At 47.3% G+C, this 19,998-nt stretch overlaps 1 protein-coding gene across 3 annotated transcripts in view; it reads left to right on the forward strand.

The window, feature by feature from the left end:
- Positions 1–6,980: 6,980 nt before the first annotated feature.
- Positions 6,981–19,998, forward strand: part of Npas2 (neuronal PAS domain protein 2) — a 178,891-nt gene continuing 165,873 nt past the window's right edge. For 2 of the 3 annotated variants that reach the window (XM_036167234.1, XM_036167232.1), the window contains exon 1: positions 6,981–7,233. The gene's annotated coding sequence lies outside the window, so the exon portion shown is untranslated. Of the gene's footprint in view, positions 7,234–7,402; positions 7,966–19,998 lie in introns of those variants that run through there. The other variant, XM_036167235.1, reaches the window with a different exon arrangement.

The raw sequence follows: 19,998 nt of genomic DNA on the forward strand, positions 1-19,998 counted from the left end.
AACCAACTACATAAAGGAATGAATCTCAGACTTTGTATGCATTAGCGCCCTCCTGGGAGGCTGATTGACACAGTTGGCCCCAATGACAGGTTCAGGAACAACCAGGCTTGTAAGTTTACATTTCTAACAAATTTCCAGGGGATGCTTGTGAGAGTTCAAGGAATATGCTTTGAGAACTATTCTTCTGGTCAAAAAAAGCTAAGTTCTGCCTGCTGACATCTTCAATTTCTAAGTGCAAGGCCTTTAAATAAAAGCCTTAGCCATCGGTCCCAGCCCCAGATGCTGTGGGCTACCTGGAGCTTGCTAATGTAAGAAGGAAAGGGATGTAAAACCACAGTCAAGCCTTATGGTTTAAAGCATCTGTAAAGCCTTCATGGATCTGGGAAGGAAGAAATTTAAAGTGCTGTGCATAGGTGCATTAGAAACACCCAGGGAAGACATCTTCATCACAGGCTCCCATTCCCTGTCAACATGAGTGCTCAGCTAGAACCACTGAGAAAAGCTTCTTTCTCACCAAAATCTTCAACAAAGCATGCTGATCAAATAATGCATGCCCATACAGGAAATGCGTCGTCTGCTGCCGACTGGGGAGGGGCTATAAATAGCTCCTTGGAGAACATTTTTCTATAATTAGCCTTCCACTTCAAGTGAACTAAGTGTAATGAATTTCATATCGCTAGGTGTTCTTCCTGGACCAAGAGCATGCAGATTCTGCATTTGTCAGTGCAGAAATTTCACTGTTGCAACAGCATTGCACCAAATGTCTGCAAATCTGAAAACAGGGCGGACTTGCAAACCACACTGGGAAATACACTCACTTGCCCACTTGTGTGTGCATGCATGCATGCACGTGTGTGAGTGCTCTTGCAAGCACCTGTGTGGAAAATACATCAGAAGCACCTCTTTACAGTTGAGGTACATGGAACATAGGGTGGGAACAGGTAAGACAATGTCTGCTTGAGAGTTAGTGCAGCTGTTTCTCTGCCTGGACCTAAAGGTGCTTGTTAGAGAAGTACATGTTTCGACAGCTTATCTGGGCCTCCACCAACGCCAGCCAAGAGCAGAAGCCTCCCTGAGTTCAAATGACTTTCCCTCCATCAGTTCTTCTTGAGCTCTGATTCTTCTTCAATCCTCTCAGCTAATTACGGGAGCTAGCACCACCAACCATCCTTCTGGCACCTTCACAGTTCACCCACATTTGCTGCCCTCACCACCTGCCTTTCCCCAGCCCTCAGCACCCTGTACACAAACCCCTTTCTTCCCTTCTGTTTCTCACACACACACTGAATGCCCCTCCCACATTCCACAGGTTCATGGCTGCTAGCATACACCGTGGGGAGGAGGGATTAAAGGCTTTCTCAGGCCACTCACAGCTTCTACCTTGCCAGTGAGAAGATCCATCCCCTGTATATCAGCGAGCAGGATGATCAGAAGTTACAGCTCAACCAAGCGCCTTCCTTGGACTGACCTATTCTGGAAGCAGGAGAAGGAGGCCTGAGCTATACTCAGGGACTCTACAATGAAAGGAACTTGCATTCACCTCCAGACTAAGACCTGAAGTTGGTCTGAAGATCACCTGTATTTGCAAACCTACACTCCCAGCCTATTGCCAAAGTCCAAATAGTGCCTTGGTGAGATGCCAGGATGCCAGTCATGTACATATTGACCCACGGACTTTATTTCCTGCTAAGAAAGCAGAGCAGGTGTTGCTCTTTCACCAATCCCAACCCTTCACCCTCAACTCTGTTTCAAGCACTTGGAATGTAGCTGCTTTAAAAATGGAATAAAGGCGGCAGCATATGCCTATAATCTCAGCACTTCAGAGGCAGAGACAGGTAGGTCTCTGAGAGTTCAAGGCCAGCCTTGTCTATGTAGCTAGCTCCAGGCTAGCCAGGAGGTTCTTCCAGAAGACCAGAGTTCAGTTCCCACCACCCACATTGGGCAGCTCACAAACTGCCTGTAACTCGAGCTCTAGGTGATCTGATGCCCTCTTCTGGCCTCCCTAGGCATCGGCACACATATAGCCTATACACACAAAGACACACGCACACATAAATGAGAATTTTAAGACAGACCTAAAGAAAACGATTGTAATGAAGACATCAATAGCCAATGCACACAAAGGAGAAAGCAGAAGGTAAGTTTGCAGAGCAGAGCAGGGCTTTGTCATCCTGCGTCAGCCAGCAAGATCTCATGCAGAAGGAAAGATGACCCACTCTGCGCTGCCGTCCGACGGGTGTGTGTGGTGGGTCGGGCAGGAGTCGCTTAGACACATACAGCCATCGGAGTCCAGATCAAGCTTTTCTCTGTCATCTTCTTCTGCTGAGTGGCTGAGAGCACATTGAACCACTCTAGCAGCTCAGAGAGAGACCTTAGCAGGCTGCTAGAAACCATAAATGACTTTAAAAAAAAAATGGGGCCTTCTGAAGATGAAATGAAGTAATTCGAATACCTGGCACATAGTATTAGATAAATGTCATCTTTTATTACTGCAAACATTCTTTACTGAGGTTTCATTTAAAACACCTCCTCATCCAGACAATGGAGTGGTTTTGGGGCACTAAAATGAAATGGGCTATTGAGCCATGAAAAGACATGGTTAAAACTTACTTAAATGCAGATAACTAAGTGCACAAAGCTGGCCAGAAAAGGCTTGCACAGTGTATCATATCCACTGCACAACATTCTGGGAAAGGCCAATCCATGGAAACAAAAGTCTGGTGCATGGGGAGGGGTGGGTGGGGTTGGTTTGTTTGCTTGCTTGCTTGCTTGCTTGCTTTTTAGGGCAATGGGACTATTATGTCTGGTACTATGATGTCAGGCATTGTACATTTGAGCACATCAACAGGAAACGCTAGTGCAAACTGCGACCCTCCCCCCCCCAAAAGGTTGCAACACCTCATCTGGGTTCACTGTGTGTCAGAAATGTCAAGTGCAATTTTTAATACTCCTAGAGAAGTAAATGAAACCTAGGTTCAGACTTTATTATCAGAGAAAATCCACATACAGGGACTTCCTCAAAGGGCTCAACCATAAGGAAGGATTATTCTCAAGTGCCCAGCTTTCCTACAGTGTCAACAGATCTTTTTCAGATCTGTGTGTGCAAGCCTGGGAATCCAGACCAGCACACCTGTGCACCATCTCCTCCAGTATGTGAGCAGAGACTTTAAGGCCCTGTCACCTTCAGACTCCTCCAGCTCCATTTTCCTCCCTGGGTCCTGCCTGCCAGCTTACTTCATCCTTCAGCTGATCTGAGAGGCAGGAATGGCCAGTGAAGTCCAAACTATACCAGGCTGGCTGTGCAGGCTCCATTGTCTCCGGCTTGCTCAGAGGCCCCCAGCTAGCTGCAGCCTGCCCTTCCCTCTGCTAGGAAGCCGCTGTAGGAACAGGGTACCTAATTCTCACCTTGGTCATTTCAACACAGGGTGGGTGGTTCCTGATTATTTTCTTCATCACTGCTCATAAATACTGACCTTTACATCCATCTGCACGCAGTTCCTGTGGTCTGTGGCCTCTTATGCTTTTCCCATCTGGCTCCCTACACTGTTTGCCCCAGAGTCTTGTCTAGCAAAATGTTTTTCTATGTAACAAGGCATGGTATATACTTGATTTTTCTTTGGGGTGGGAAAAATGATATTCAGAGGTAACAGTCCACAGCCTTCTAGCTATTCGTATGAAAAGGGCCTTCCCACCTGTGGCTAACTGGAAATAGAAGCTATCCTTCAGAATGGGAACTTGGTTCTTATGGTTTATTCCAAATCTGTGCTGCAGTTACTGCATGTATGTCCTAGCATGGGTCCCAAGGCCTAAGGTAGTGCTGTAATTACTGTGGGAGCCCACACAGTCTTGCCTGCAGGTAACACTAAAAGCAGACACCCATAGGCACCCAATACCTATGCTGAAAAGTTCATTATACCAATGATTCTAATCGGGATATGCTACAGATTGGACTTCCATGATGGGGAGATCCAGTTAGACAATGGAAACTTTGGAGTTTTCATTGTATTTTGAAAGACTGATAAGGAAAAAAAAAATGTTCATCCTCCACATCTAGGGTTCCTTGGGGAGTCATTGAAAGACTCAACCAATAAAAGCAGGCTCCTTTCAAGGATTAATGACTGGGACCACTTGAGAATTTTCCATCCCCAGCAATGTAGTTTTGAAATGCTGCATTTGATCCATGTGGCATATTATAAATAATGTCTAGGTTATGAGGATCCAGCTTGACTTTGCTATCTTGTCATTGGAAAGCCCTGGCACTTAGGTCACCTTGCCCAAGAAACCCATTCCCAGTTCCTCTTTCAAACTCCTCTGTCACTCACCCAGTTTAACTCATATTTCTCTCTGTCCCAGACTGTAAGGCTTCTGTGTAGACAAACCTTCTCAGTGTTCCCCCAGCCCTCTCTTGTGAACCCAGCCTGAGTCATGGCAAGCTTAAACAAAGGGCGGTGGATGGAAGCATGCTGTCAAATGCATAGAATGTCCAGGAGGCTCTCCTCTGCATTTGGAGGGACAATGCATTCTTTCAGGGACTCTCTTCTCCACTCTGCCTCAGGGTCCTACATGGGTGGGAAGAAACAGTCATGAGATGGGTTGGAGCTTGGACTAAGTCTAACAACCACATCTCCACCATCTCCATATCAACAGGAAGAAACCAATCAGGAAGATGTCTTACAACCGATAAAAACAGGACAGAGCAAAAATACTTGCTACATTGCAGACTTGATGAGTTATTAGGCCATGTCGAGTTTCTTAAAAGATCTCCCAATGAGTTTTCAAGTTGCCAAAGGGAATTGGAATCTCTTTCAAAGGAAAAAAAAAAAAAAAAAAAGAAGGGAGGTGGTTCTAAATTCTTCGTTAAATCCGGTTAGAAGCACACAATTTCATCTTTACTAGATATTAGTCATAGCCGCCCTTTAAGGGCACAGTTAAAACATACTTGCCTGAAGGAAAAAGACGAGGAGGAGAAAAAGTAATTGAAAGACTCCCCTTTTCTAGTCGGAAAGGGGAACTTCAAACTAACAAGGGGGTCAACCTCCTCTTTCCTCAAAAGCCCTTCAAGTTGGAAGCAGCCTGAGAAAGTCAGCGGCTGGAGGATGCTTGGAGGATGCTTGTTTTTCAGAAGGAGAATTAAACAAAAATAATACAAATGGGAAATAAAGAGAATGACCTACTTTACTGTGTGTGTGTTGTGGGGCGCGCGCGGGGGGGGGGGGGGGGGGCTGACTCTGTGAGTGTTTTGATCTAATTGACGGTGTGGGGTTGCATGCCCAAATAAGGCGACTCTGGAGCTAGTCCTGTTTGTGTTGGAGAGGAGTAATCCAGGACCTGGAACCCCATGAGCCAGGACTGAGACTAGCACTTGGGGCTAAAGCCTCAGGAGATCCCTCCTGCTCGCTCTCTCTCTCTCTCTCTCTCTCTCTCTCTCTCTCTCTCTCTCTCACACACACACACACACACACACACACACACACACACACACACACACACACACAGAGTAAGAAAAGGGGAGCCAGTGGTGGCGCTTTCCCTGCCTGAGCCACTTGCTGGAATGTGGGGTCTAGACCGACACTTGAAGGATTGCCAAAGCAGGGTGCTGCTCCAAGAAGCTAGCACAAGCCTGCATCAGGGAGCATGTGACTTTTGTGTGCCTGGCGTGGGGGAGATGACTCCTCTTCGGGCTGGTCTAGCCAGGTGCCTGCCTTCGGTGATCGCCACAGGGAGTGGAGGGTGGTTATGGATTTGGGTGATACACACTACCCTTGAACTCCCTCACCGGGTTAGCAGTCTCCCGTTTCATGCCATTCGCGTTCAGAGCCCCCTCAGCGAGTCCAACAGCAGCTCCTGGTTCCCGGACACCGTGTCTGCACATCTGTCTTGGCTTGGGGTTTGCAGGAGCTTGGTAAAAAGCCTCCCTGTGTTCTTGCGCATGCTGCTCTCTCTGGCTTCTCTTTTTCTTGGATTCTTGCCTGTCTCCTCCCACAGGAAAAAAAAAAAAAAAAAAAAAAAAAAAAAAAAGGTCACGTATGTTTGGAAAAATATGTAGGTCAGTGGAACATTTCCTGAACTGGTGTAAAAGGAGAGAGGGCAGTGGGGGCGGGGAAGGAGAGGCCCCACACTGCTCCGAGGGCGCCTCCTGGCCGCAGCCCCCAACCTGAGGGCCTAAGCATGCGAGGGGACACTTAGCGGGTTCTTGCCAATCCTTGACCCATTTTCCTGACCAGCTACGCTAGCCTTGGAGGAGGCACTGAGCATTCCTCCCTAGCAACCAGTGCTGTCTTCCACAAACAGCGCTCACTCTCATGTCCCTGGAACCCCTCTTCTCACCCTGTGTCCCCTCACCCACCCACCTAACCACCCACCCACCCACCCACCCACGTCCTGAGTCACAGAAGCGAGTTGGCCTGCCCTTCTAGGTCGGCTTAGGCAAGGGGCAGTGACAGTTATGTTCTGGCAGACAGGACACCCCCCTCCCGTGACAGCAGAGCAGCAGCGGGCACTGCGATGGTTTCCATTTACCCGGGGCGCAGTATTCTTTGCTACCCTCGTAGTGACAACTTTAACGGGACCCCAGCAGGCAGCTCCACAATGTCATCAAGCTTGCCTCCCCTCTTCCCGGTTTGGCTCCAAGCACAACCTCATCCACCCTTTCACCGCTCCCAGTCCCGACCAAGACTGGCCGGACCCCCCCCCCCCCCGACTTCCATCCCCCAAGCTCATCCTTGAAGCCCCCGCAGGACCCTGCAGCGGCCTTGGGGACGCACGGGTGTCTGCGAGCCGCCGAGAGCCGCCGGGGGTCGCAGGGTCCGTGTCCCTGCGGCACGCGCTGAGTGTGCAGCTCAGACTGGGTCGGGGCCAGGAGGGAGCGGGCAGCCGCTGGAGCCTCCAGGCTTAGGAGGAAGAGGAGGAGGAAGAGGAGCGGGAGGAGGAGGAGAGGGAGGAGAGGGAGGAGGAGGCGGCGGGGCGGGGAGGCGGCGGCGGCGGTCCCCGGCTCTGCGCGCCCAAGAGTTTGCGGCGCGAGCGGCGGGCTTTCCCGCAGGACCCGAGGGACCCGCGCAGCAGCCGCGGAGCTCCGAGACCCCGGCGGCAGCGGCGAGAGCAGCGCCTCCCGCCGCCGCCCGGGAGAAGGTCCCCGAGCCCGCCTGCCGCCCCGGCTCCCAGCGGCGGCGGGAGGCGCGTCTCCCCGGCCCAGTCGGTGCCCGGCCTGGTGGGGCGGCCCCGACCGGCTCGGAGGTAAGAGGCCACAGCGCCTGGGGACGCGTGATCTCGGGTGGGAAGACGTGCGCGTGGCTCGCGGCTCTGGTCACCTGCTCGCCAACGCTGGGGACGCGCGGGGCCGGGAGGGACGCTCGGGCGCGACACCGAGCGAGGCTGCGCAGCGCAGGCACCCGGGGGTGGGGGCGCGGGGAGGTGAGTCCTGCGCACTACGGGTCCTGTCGCCCGGGGCATCGGGTCCCACCGACCACTGCAGCCAGACGGCCGGTGGGCTCCCGGAGCCGCTCGCCAAGGGAGAGGACTAGGCACCCCGAACCTCGGGATTCGGGGAACCCTCGGAGGGTGCTAGAGGGGTACTGCGTCCCGGACAGGAGCTTTGAAGATAGCCCACTGCCTTTCCAGAGATCCACAGCGTGCATCTCTAAGCATAGGGAGCCCGGGACGCCTGGAGAGTGTGGCTACCGGGTTGGGGCTCTGGTGTCACTTCGTCCCTGGGTCTGAATTGGCTCAGGGCCGGATTGAAAGCCCATCTTTGTGCTTACACAGCGCTAGGCTCCTGGGACTCCCGAGATTGGGTGCTAGAACGTTGTTTGACTGGGAGGTGTGCCCCCTCCCCGTGTAGAGGAGGGGTGCACCGTGACCCTTCTAAAAAGCCACTTAGGGTGGGAACCAGGGGGCAGGGACAGGTACCGAGAGGCTCAATTCAAAGCCAGCCTCTCCCCTCTGCCCGCCTCTCCTTAACTGCTTAAGGTAAGAAAGTTTGTTTTCAGCTCTGTGATTCATAAATAATTAGTAACCAGTTTTGTTGACGAGGCAAGATGGAAACCTTAAGTAAACACGCGCATTTCCACGGACTCTGAAATCTCCTAAGGTTAAATCCGAGAGTCTTCAGTTGATGAAGTTCTAAGCTGTAGCGTTCAACAGGTGTTGCAAGGGTCCTAGAGGGGCCAGCCTGGTGTTCCTTCTCTACCCATTGCGTTAGGATCCGCCCCTGAGGCCGTGGTTAGCTTGCTTCTTTACAGGTGAATATTGAGTAGTTATTAACTGAGTCGGCGGCGGAGACAGCTAGTCTGTTTCAATCACTAGAACTCTGTTATCCTTAATAGGGTTTTCTTTAATAGGAGGGATTTCCCATTTGGACTTTCCAGGTACTCGGTCCTGAATCCGTTCCCGGCAGGACTCAGCTCGGTCAACACTTTTGTGTCTCCCACAGTGAAGCCCCCATCCAGCTAACTGGCCAACTAATTATGGCTCGCATAAAAAACAGAGCTAGCCCTGGAAGGCATCCTTCAGACTCAAGAGCAAAACATGGCTCGAGCTTTCTTCCTTCCTGCTCCCAAAATTCCCCTGTAGGAAAATGTTGCCAGAAATAACCTCCAATTTATTTTAAATAACCCCCAAATAAATACAGTCATATTTTTAAAAGAGATATTGCGATCTGGGCCACTGTTTTACAAAGCAAAATTTTTCGTTACAGACAAATGTGAACCAGTAGACGTATTGGCATTTCCCAGCAGTCTACTTACAGATTTAGTTAAAAATAAAGTGTGGAGCATAAAAGCATTCAGTAATTACCCTCTGTCTCAGAGAGACATGGAGTGTGGCTTAGAAGATTTGTAAATGTGCTTTTTGCCATTTTTCCCTCAGAAATCCATACCTCTATTTATTTGCTGACTTGTCCCACCGTGCAGATGTAGTAGAAATGGTTTTATTCTCGCTGCTCCCCAGAGTGACTTCTTGGGGAGCAGGACAGGATATACTCTAGAGAAAGCACATAATTAATAAAATGTTAAGCACCCCTCCCCAGGAGTTAAACATGTCTAGAGAATGGACTGAGACATTCACTATTAGTGTGTTGAAAGGAAAAACCCCTGGGTATGATAAATGTTCAGATGGTAACTGGAGAAATGACTTTTATGTAGAAAATAATTTTAATTTTTTTAAAGCTTACTTAGTTGTTTGTAACAGTTTGGTCCCTGCTTTATATTTCTGGCTGTTCAATAATGGAAATATGAAAACAGTAAAAAAAAATCGCTTGCTGTGTCACCGACTTAAATCCATCTCTCATATCATCTTTCTTAGGTGTTCGTAACCTCTAAAAGCAGCTACTTCTCAAGTGCAGAGTCAATGGTCCTGAATTTCTTCAGGCTAAATTAATTCATGGGTTCTCCATCTTGATATGATTTTTTTTTTTTGCCCCAGAATTTTGCTTATAAATAAACCTTCAGAAGCCAAAAGGCTGAATTTTAAAAACAAGTACTTATGTGTCTTGTCCTTGGTGTGAACGGCCACCTGTGAACCTCCTCTGTGATGGAAACACTGGCTGTTCTGTGCTGACACCCTGCACACTGCAATGTCTTCGCCAGCACAGGTCAAATTGTGAGGGGTTGAAAATAGCCTAGTGACTCAGTCTTCTTGGCTGCTTTATGCTAACAGTTTAATTGGCTTCATCATAGCAGGCATCTAATCGAGTTTCACATTTAAGTAGGGAAAATGGTACTTGAAGCCTTATTGGCTTACAGGGTTGTTTGATTAGCATATTTCCCCATTCCCATTCTATTCCCGAGCAAAGACCAGAGGTTGGGCACGGTCACATTCATATCTCATCTCTTCCTCTCATCTCTGTGGGGCCATGTTCATAATAGATGCTCAATAAATAGGTGTGGGAAACAAGCTGAATTGTCAGTAATCACTATCCAAAGGTTAGAAATTTCTGAATGCTAATGGGGTACTTAACTATGAGTAATCCTGTGCTAAATCAGATGGTGATTAATAGTACGTAAGTGCACGGGGAAGCAGTTATTAAACACAAGCATGTAAAGGAGGACATTTTTCGTGCAATCTTTAGCTAAAGTGGTGCTGTTTCTCGTTTGAATTTTTTTAGATTAGGGGTCACGTGCTATGTTAGGCAAAGAGTCATTTTCTTAGGTAAATTTCCCCTAGAGGCCACTTGAGTGTCTGCAGGTCAGAATGTCTGGTTCCATTTGATGATTCAGAGCAGAAAAGAGAGTTTTCTCTTTTATCCTGCTGTGAAATAAACCGTGTGTATAAAGAGGAGGAAGGGGTGGGGCCTCAGAACACAGTGAGTCACTAGGGGTGGGGTGGGGGTTTGTTAAATGGAGATTCTAGTTCAGGAGCTTCGGGTATATCTCACCAGCTCCCAGTGCTACACTCGAGCAAGCTCTGGAATACACTTCACCCCACCAACACATGCTTACTGAGCATGCCCTAAATCGTAGGCCAGATGATGCAACACGTGGAAGATAGGTCATACCTACATCCTAGGAGCTGAGAGATGAGGAGGAGGAGGAGGGAGAAGTACATTGATTCTTTTAAACTGGGCGTGAGGTCCTGCCATGCCTTTCTGCAGAGTGGTGGACCAGGAGGAGCCTTGAAAGGGGTTTTCTGGGACCTTGTGCTGTTGTGTGCATGGAGGAGCATGTTGTGGTTTGGCAGGAATAAGACACAGGTTGAAGTCGGAGAGGCTTGGGGTAGCTTCCCTCTCACCTGGGGATGCATAGTGGCAACTTTGTAACTTTTATAAGCCTGAATATTCTTGTCAGAAAAATAGTGGAAGTGATTGATGCTCGTGCTGCCAGGTCTCTGGGATCACCAGCAAGGGATGTACAGAAAGCCTAGCAAATGGGATTGTTTTTATTGTCATCTCTGCTCCTGGAAGTAACTCTTCACCCATATTCCTGTAAGCAACCCCATAAAATTCACTGGTTCACCATGATGGACTTTGATGGTATCTGTATTCTGGTCTATTATGAGCTCCCTCTCTAGGGTGATTAGATGTGTCTGTTACATCTCCCCAGGAAGTCTGTCAAACAATAGTAAAATATTAAAAAATGGTGATCATTTTCAACATTATTTTTCTATTTATAAAACCACATCACATAGATGTTGGAAAAGACGGAAAATAATGAGGTGAATGAAAATACATATTTTGTCGGAGTGTTTTCCCATCCAGTCTCCTTCCTAGACTTTAAAATGTTTATAGTAGTCTTAAACACAACCCCCCCACACACACAGCCTATTAATCTCTTTGCTCATCTCTGTCACATAATTCCTGACAGAGCAGCGGAAGGGAGGAAGGAGCCATTTGGGCTCACCAGGTGGGTTACAGTCCATCATGGTACCATGTGGGGGTGCAATCCATCGTGGTACCGTGTGGGGGTGCAGTCCATCGTGGTACTGTGTAGGGTGCAGTCCATCATGCTAGTGAGGGCAAGGCTGCAGGAGGATGGGGCAGCTGGTCACATTGTATGCTGTTTATTCAGCCCAGGATCCCACCCAGTTCATGAAATGAAGTTGCCCATATTCTGGGTGGGTCTTCCCAGGAAAATCCCTTCACAGATACGCCCAGAGCTGTATTTCTAAATCCAATCAAGTTGATGGTGACAATGAACTGTCACACATATAGAAAATCTTATAGAAAAGGTTGTCGAACAACAGGATATATTTCAATAAGAAGCAAATGTTCCCTTCACCCCCAGTGGCCTGCTTAGCCACCATTTCCCACTTTTGAAAGAAACCTGTCTTCTCAGAGAAAAAGAAAGAAAGAAAGAAAGAAAGAAAGAAAGAAAGAAAGAAAGAAAGAGAAAGAAAGGAAGGAAGGAAGGAAGGAAGGAAGAAAGAAAAAGAAAGGAAGGAAGGAAGGAAGGAAGGAAGGAAGGAAGGAAGAAAGAAAGAAAGAAAGAAAGAAAGAAAGAAAGAAAGAAAGAAAGAAAGAAAGAAAGAAAGAAAAAGAAATCTGGTTTTTCAAAGCAGTCTACTCTCCCACACTGGGTCAGGAGGTGAATACTGATGAGCAGCCCTGGTGGGCCTGTAGCCCTTTACAGTGATTGGTTCCAAATGAGCATTGGGCCCTGTGATGGCCAATAAAATGTGAGGTGAGGCTACTCAGGGGCTTCTGGGAAAGTTTCCCTAGCTCTTAAGAAGAGGTAAGGGAAGAAGCCACCCTTCTCCCACACAATCCTGTGGAGGATGGGTGTACTATCTGTTAGCTAAGCAACCGTGGGCCACTGGGTGAGCGGGGCTGGAAGAAAGCAGAGATGAGACTGGAGTCTCCATTGAGGAATTCCCCAGAAAGTCCACTCTGAGACATATCAAAGCTCGTAAAACCCTTACTTCTCTATGTACCAGGCCCAGTTAGGTTGTTGTAGCTAAAGTCAGTTGTAGCCTGGAATCCTCCTCCCTTTACAAGGGGGAGCTATTGAATCACAGAGCATGTTCTGTGGCTCATTCTGGTGCATTTACACAGATAGGCACAGATTTTAGAACAAAGCTGCCTCTCCACATATTATTGCCTATCATAAAAAGCAACTGTGTGGTACAGAGAGCTTTGTTTTGTAAAACTCATCACTTATATTCACTTTAAGGACCATATAGTATCATCCAATGTGGCCACAACCTGGTTTATTCAGCCCATGTCTACTGATCAACATTGACTATATTCCTCCCACTTTACATTTTTATTTACCTCCTTAATATATATCATTTCATCTATATTTCATGTTTTTGTAGGTCAGGGATTTCTAGGGAAGGATGTCTAAGTAAAAGGTGCATCTATTCAGAGTGTTGGTAGATAGTGTCTAATTGGTGACTAAATAATGGTGCCCATGTTGCCCGTCCCCGGGGCTTGGCTGTCTTGTCATTGTGTCTTCATGACACTGTGTATTACCCAGATTTCAAATCTCTTCTGTGCCTTTTCACATGCATGGAACTTACTTCCACCTGTGACTGGTTGAATGTGCTAAGGTAAACTCGAAGATGGAGAGTGTGGAATGTAGTCGTTTGTTGGGAAGTGTTCCCCTTATTGTAGAGGTGCATCTTAGAAACTGAGGCTGTCTATGAAGATTAAATAGATGTTATTAACCTTGTAGTAATCTTAGAAGATTCTTAGAAGATGACAATAGGAGATCTCTAGTGATGTGTTTCCCAGAAAACTCCAAGGAGAGAGACTTTCAGGTTCTGGTCTCAATATGTAGGTAGTCTGGCTGGCCTCGAACTCATAGAGAGTCATGTGCCTCTGCCTCCAGAGTGCTAGGACCAAAGGCACGTGCCACTGGGCTCAGCACCGTGCCAATGCACTTCTGAGAGGCTTTATTGTGTGTGGGGGGGACCCTCGGGTGAGCATCCGACGCACTCTGCTTTGAGTTTTCTGAGGGCTCCGTCAATTGCAGATGCTCGCCGCCCTCATGAGACACAGCTAAAAAGATGGTTGCTGGATTCTTTGACTTTCTTACTTCTGCCAGAGAGGACAGGGAGGAAAACAGGATGGACGGAACTCCAGAAGTATAATTGCCCTTCAGGGAAAGTGAACAGAATTCTACTCTTGCTCTAGCAGTAGCCGTCCACCGCCCTCTGCTAGGGAAGAGAAAGGGACAAGACACACAGAGAAACTCTCCAGGAGGAACTGGCCACACAAACAGAGATGGCTTCCTATTGGGGACGCTAGGTAGCAGGCACTTGACAGAACTTTTGGGCCTTTACTGTGTGGATTCCAAAGATGCTGATGAGAATCAAGTAGTTTTATTAATATCTACTTTTTTTTTGGCATACAAATGTGAATGATTTTTCCTTTCTTAATTCTGGCTGGCTAATGTTAGTTAAAGCCCTATCACCGGTGCTCCAGTGGGACTGAAGTGCTTCTGCAAGTCTTGGGCATCACTAGGATTTGGAACTCAGTGTCACATAGAAACCTTCATGCAGTGCGCTGCTAGTTAGTTGTCTGACACGGTGATAAAAGACCTGAGGCCGACTAGTGGGAAGGAAGAGGGGCTTACTTGTGGCTTATTTCAGAGGTTAATGTCCTTGGTCACCTGGCTCCATTGTTTTCTGCTTCACAACAAGGCAGACCATGGGAGAAGGGCTCTGCTCACCTCACTGTGGCCAGGAAGTAAAGGGAGACAGACCAGGCACACCCTCAGCTAACTAATTTCCTCCCTCTAGGCCCATCTCTTAAAGGATCTCCCACTTCTCCATAGTGCCACAGGTGGGGACCAAGTTTACACACACACACACACACACACACACACACACACACACACACACACACACCATTGAAGATCCAGGCCGCTGTGCCTCTTTTCGGCTTTGGAATTTAATGGTTTCCATTTCCCATTATTTTGCAAGGCTGCGGTACATTTGGAAACGGGTGTCATCAGTGCCATGCTCATCTCAGACAAACAGGTCAGAGCAGCCTCCTGTTGACAGCGTCTGGGACAGGATAAGCTAGCTCACTTGGGGCTGGAGAGGTGAAGGCAGAGGAGGCCAGGCCAACTGCGGTCCTGACCAAACCAGTCATTACATCTGCCACGTCAACACTTTTGTGTTCTGTCTCTGTCTCCGTTAGTTTTTAGTTGCTGTGATAAGACACCATGAGCAAGGAGGACTTAGAAAGTATTTAATTTGAGCTTATGATTTCAGAGGGCTAGAGTCCATGATGCAGAGCCACACTATGGTGGCGGTGGCGGTGGCTGGGATAGCTGAGAGCTCACATCTCGATTCACAAGCAAGAGGCAGAGAGAACACACTGGGAGTGGAGTCTTTTGAATCCTCAAAACCCTTCCCCAAAGACGACACCTCTTCCAACAAGGTGACACCCCACTGACAGTTCCACCAATGGGGGACCACGTATTCAAGCACATGAGCTTGTGGGGTCCATTCTCACTCAAACCTCCACAGCCTCGGAAAGACACAGCCTGCCATTCATCAGCCCTGCAAAAGATGCCGTTTCCCTAGAGACCAAACTCCAGTGGAAATAAGAGGAACACTGTTGAACCCAAGTTAGGGAGTATGTTTGTGGTGGGGCTGAGAATGAGGCTGGAGCTCTGGACTCAGCTTATATGACTGCAGATCGATGTCAGGGAAGCTGTTGTTGCTTCTGGAGCCTCTCTGCCTTCTCCCTTCACAGCGGCAGTCAGTGGGAGAAACTCACTCGGTGCAAATGGGCATGGCCGCTATAAAGCGGGCTTCAGAGCCTTTGTGCCAGGGACCGAGCATGCCATCCCATGCAAATGTGGACCTTGCTTTGCTAACAGCCTCTAGGTGTGTGGCTCAGGACAAACTGAACTTTCTTCAAGACAAAGGAGATTCTTCCTTCCGAGTTGCTTCTGGGGCTTTCCACATTCCCCCTTGTGTCAAAGCTCAGCCTGTCAGTAGAGAGAGGTGAAGTGGCCTTAGGCCACCTGGTCTGGGTGTCACAGAAGTTCACTACTGTACTTTCTCTCCTGAAATGCACAAGTCTTCCCTGTGCACCAGGTTCACTAGTGAGCATAAAACAATTGCTCCCAGTCTCCCCTTTGGGGAGTGTGTGTAGGGTGTGGGAAGTGTCTAGATATTGGGATTTAGAGTTCAGGGGGACTTTGAGGTAAATAGCCCCCTCTCCATCACTACAGAATCTCCCTTGACGTAGCTTAGGCTGGCTTCAAACTCATTGTGTAGCCTAGGTTATCCTTGAATGTCAAGTGACAGGTGTGCCACCACACTTAGCAACCATAGAATTCAAGATTGGAGAGAAGAAATGGCTCTTGCCCGACAGCAAATGTGTCCCCTCAGGGGGATGACAAGGAAAACCGCACATTGATTTTTCTATGGGCAAACGTTGTCTGCCTTCCCACTGTGGGCCACATTGGTATTCATCCTTAACCACTGATTTCTTTAGAAATCTGTCCCAAGCTCTCAACTTGTATGTTTACATGTTATCCTGGCCTTAGCATTATTGGATTTTCTGCCATGCTGTACTGTACAAGCCCCGGGCAGTTTTCATGTTCTACAAAAATGATGGCATTCTAGGCATCAAGATGATGCGTTTGGTTTGCACCAAATTTGTTTGGATATGTATTGATTGACATTCAATGATCCCTGGTATCCTTGGGGCTGGGGGATTCCAGGATTCATGGGAAAAATCTGAGCATGCTCAAGTTCTTTATACAAACTGATATAATGTTTGCGCGTAACCCACACACATCTACCTGTGTGCTTTAAATCATTTGTACATTGCTTATAGTCCTGAAAATCATGTCATTGCTATGGAGATCAATATTATACTGTACTCTTGGGCCATAACATCACACAAAAAGTGAGTCCATGTTCCACATAGACAGTATTTTTCCAAGTATCTTCCACCTATGGTTGATGGCATCAGTGGATGTGGAACTGATGGGTGTGAAGAGCTGACTGTATGTGGAGTTATTTAGCAACAGCGTTTACAACTATTTCAGCTCCCTAGAGCAGTGGTTCTCAACCTTCCTAACGCTGCAACCCTGTAATACAGTTCATGTTGTGGTGACCCCCAACCATAAAACTGTTTTTGTTGCCACTTCATAACTATAATTTTACTACTGTTATGAATCATAATGCAAATATCTGAGATGCAGGATATCTGAGATGTGACACCCCCTCAAAGGGGTCCTGACCCACAGGTTGAGAACCACTGCTCTGATCGGTTTCCTCTTCTGTGTTCCATGCTTGGAAGATTGGCAAATCCCCTACAAGAAGCTTACTGCTTGCTAGCTTCAGACTGGATGCTATAACCACTTGCTGGCTGAAACCTAGAAAGTAAGGGTGCTCCTAAAGATGATGTCATGCATGCACTTTTAGAAAGAACTGTTCTTTTTGTGTTCTCATTTCTAAAATATGTCTTCACAAGGTAGCTGTGAGGTGAGGTGGCCATCCAGGTGACCTTTACTTGGAATAGACAGTCTCTTCTGGCCTCTGCCTTCCCGTGTATCTTGGGTCATATCACCATTTAGTGGCAGTCTTCAGTCTTGCTTGGTCCTCTTAAGGTGGTATCACCAGAATGTACTGGCTGAAGGCTTCCCCTGGGTCTTCTTTTATATTTTTATTAAATTTATTTATTCTCTCTGTATGTATGCATATAATACATCCATCCATCCATGTACATACAGACAAGCACACAGACACACACACAGACACACAGACACACTCACACACACAGACACACTCACACACACAGAGAGAGAGAGAGAGAGAGAGAGAGAGAGAGAGAGAGAGAGAGAGATCTAGTATTTAAACTTGTGACTAAGACCACCACTTAAAGCTAAGAAATAGAACAGATCTGAGATCATAAGGGGGTCTATCTCCTCTCCCATCATCCCATCATCCCAGCATACCTTGCTGTGATATGGTCACACAGGCTCTAACACTTTTGTATGGTTTAATGGAGACAGCTTGTGGCCCATAACAGAAAGCTTTGGCACTTTGATCCTGTTGCTGAGACTGAACAACCTTGGCAAGTCCGATACACCTGAGTCAACTTTTTTCATCTGTAAAAGAGAGATAACAATATGCATAGTTGAAAATCAGGAGCACAGAATGCTTACTAAAGAGCTTCATATAAACAAGAAGTCGTAGTTTTATTATTTTTATTTTATTGCTGTTGTGACTCGTTCATCAAACTCTTGCACACGAAGCTGGGGACATGCCAGCCTCAAAATGTTTCCTTCTTGAATGAGGCTCTTTTTTTTTTTTTCCAGACTATGCACACTGTATGCACACACAATTAAAAGCATAACGCAGCTCAGTGTTCTCTTGAAAGCTAACACAATAAGGGAAACTGGAAGAGTTGATGGTAGAAAGGAAAACACTCAGAATGTCTTGGCAGTTGCTTGAGTTGGCAGTTTGCTTTCCTTTTCCACTTATAAGAACAAAGTACGGTGATAACCTTGTGTGCCTGAGACTGTGATCCAAATCAAACAGCCTCTGGGTTTCTCATGGGGTTCTGAATCTTATGGGTTGTGTGGGACTGTTTATGTTTGACAAATGGGACATTTCTTTATTATTTTGTGTGATTTTTCTTTTTTTTTTTTTTCCTAAAGAAGTTTGGTCTGAGGTACCCAGTCTCAGCTCTTCCCTCCCTGAGAGGATCTTGCCATTTTTGTCCTGTGCCAGAAACCCTCAAAGAGCAAAACTGAGCTGATTTTCAGTAGTACCAGAATTCTGACTGCTAAGGTGGCCTGATGTGGAAGGTAAAGGCCTCAGACATCTACGAATGCAGCCCATGTTTCCCAAAAGGAAATTGGAGGAAATTGGAGGTGAACACACTCACAGGTCCCTGCCCTGGCACTGGAGCTTGTAGCTGATACCAAGCCTGTCTATTTCTGGGTGGCTGGGTACTTTCCTTCCTCCACTTGGACCCAAGGACACCTGAAAAATCAGGGGCTTCTTGGGCTCTGGTTCCAGCCAGTTCACAGGAATAACTCATGCACCACCCAGAAGACCTGGGAGGGACATACTGTACACAGAAAGGCCAACTTTGCCCTGCCTCCTCACCTTATCTCTCCACATGCTCACCACAATCTGTGTTCTGACAAGAGAATAATAAGATAAAGAAGTCAGAGCTCTGTAGACAACCAGTACAAGGAGAAATGAGGACAAGGCTGGGCTGGGGGACTGTCCACACTCATTCAGTGAACCTCCTTGCTATTAGTTGCTGACATCCAACTATTCAGATAAATATTTTTTTAAAAAAAAAAAAATGCTCCTTGCTTCTGTAATGAACAGTAGGTGCTTATTTTAGAAACCATCCAGGGTAGTTTTGTTGCCAACATGACACACCTGGACAGATGGAGCCTCAGTTGAAGAATTGCTCCAATTGGATGGGCCTGTGGGTATGTCTGCAAGGCATATTCTTGATTGATTCAGGAGGGCCCAGCCTACAGGGCAGTGGCATTCCTGAGCAGGTGGGTCTGGGCCCTGCAAGAAGTGTACTAGCTGAGCATGAGCTTGAGAGCAAGCCAGTAGGCAGCATCACTCCATGGTTTCGGTTTCAATTCATTCCTTGAGTTCTTGTCCTGGCTTCACTCCCTGGTGGACTATTACCTGGAAGTATAAGCCAAAATAAACCCTTTCTTCCCCAGGTTGATTTTGGTCCTGGTGTCTTTCATATCAGCAGGAATGAAAGTGGGGACATCAAATTAAAAAACTGGCAGATAATTATATATCCTTTTAGGATACAGCCAGTTTCCCCGGTACATTTTTATACTGTGTGTGGGTCAGCTCAGGAAATAGCTTGTCCATCATCTTGAACATGTCTCACTTCCTTGTGATAAGAACATTCACAATTCTCTCGTCTAGCTGTTTAAAAGATGAGGTTTTCTTCAGATGGCTCAGTGGTTAGGATCACCCCAGCTCCAGGGGATCTGACACCCTCTTCTGGCCTCTGTGAGCATCTACACACACACACACACACACACACACACACACACACACACACACACACACACAGAGAGAGAGAGAGAGAGAGAGAGACAGAGAGAGACAGAGACAGAGAGACAGAGAGAAATAAAAATAAGCCTTTAAAAAAAGAATTCCATGTTGCCTCATCATTTGCTATCATCAATCTCTGTGTAAGGAGACACCAGAATGATTTCTCCTATCCAGGTGGAGTTTACCTTAACTTCCGAGAGTCCTGGGATTCACGGCAGCACGGGCTTGGCCGCAGGATTCACACTCGCACCATCCCTTCCTGGGCATCTCCTCATCACTTTTTTCTCTGCAGTTGCACAAGCAGACTCTCATTAGCTCCAGGCATCACCTTGGAGAGGGGGAGCCCCAGTAGAGGTCATTGTCATTGTCTCCACGCATATCTGACTTCCCTTTGCCTCAGTGATACTCCCTTGAGGGCAGGGTTACTTTATTGCCTTTTTTTTTTTCATGGAAGGCGTTGAGACCCAGAGAAGTGAGATGAGTCACTGGACTGGAGTCAGAGCTTGAATGTAACTCTTTATAAATAGGGCCCAAAATAGAATTACC

The sequence above is a fragment of the Onychomys torridus genome, chromosome 18 (assembly GCF_903995425.1).
Source record: "Onychomys torridus chromosome 18, mOncTor1.1, whole genome shotgun sequence".
Classification (NCBI taxonomy): Eukaryota; Metazoa; Chordata; class Mammalia; order Rodentia; family Cricetidae; genus Onychomys; species Onychomys torridus.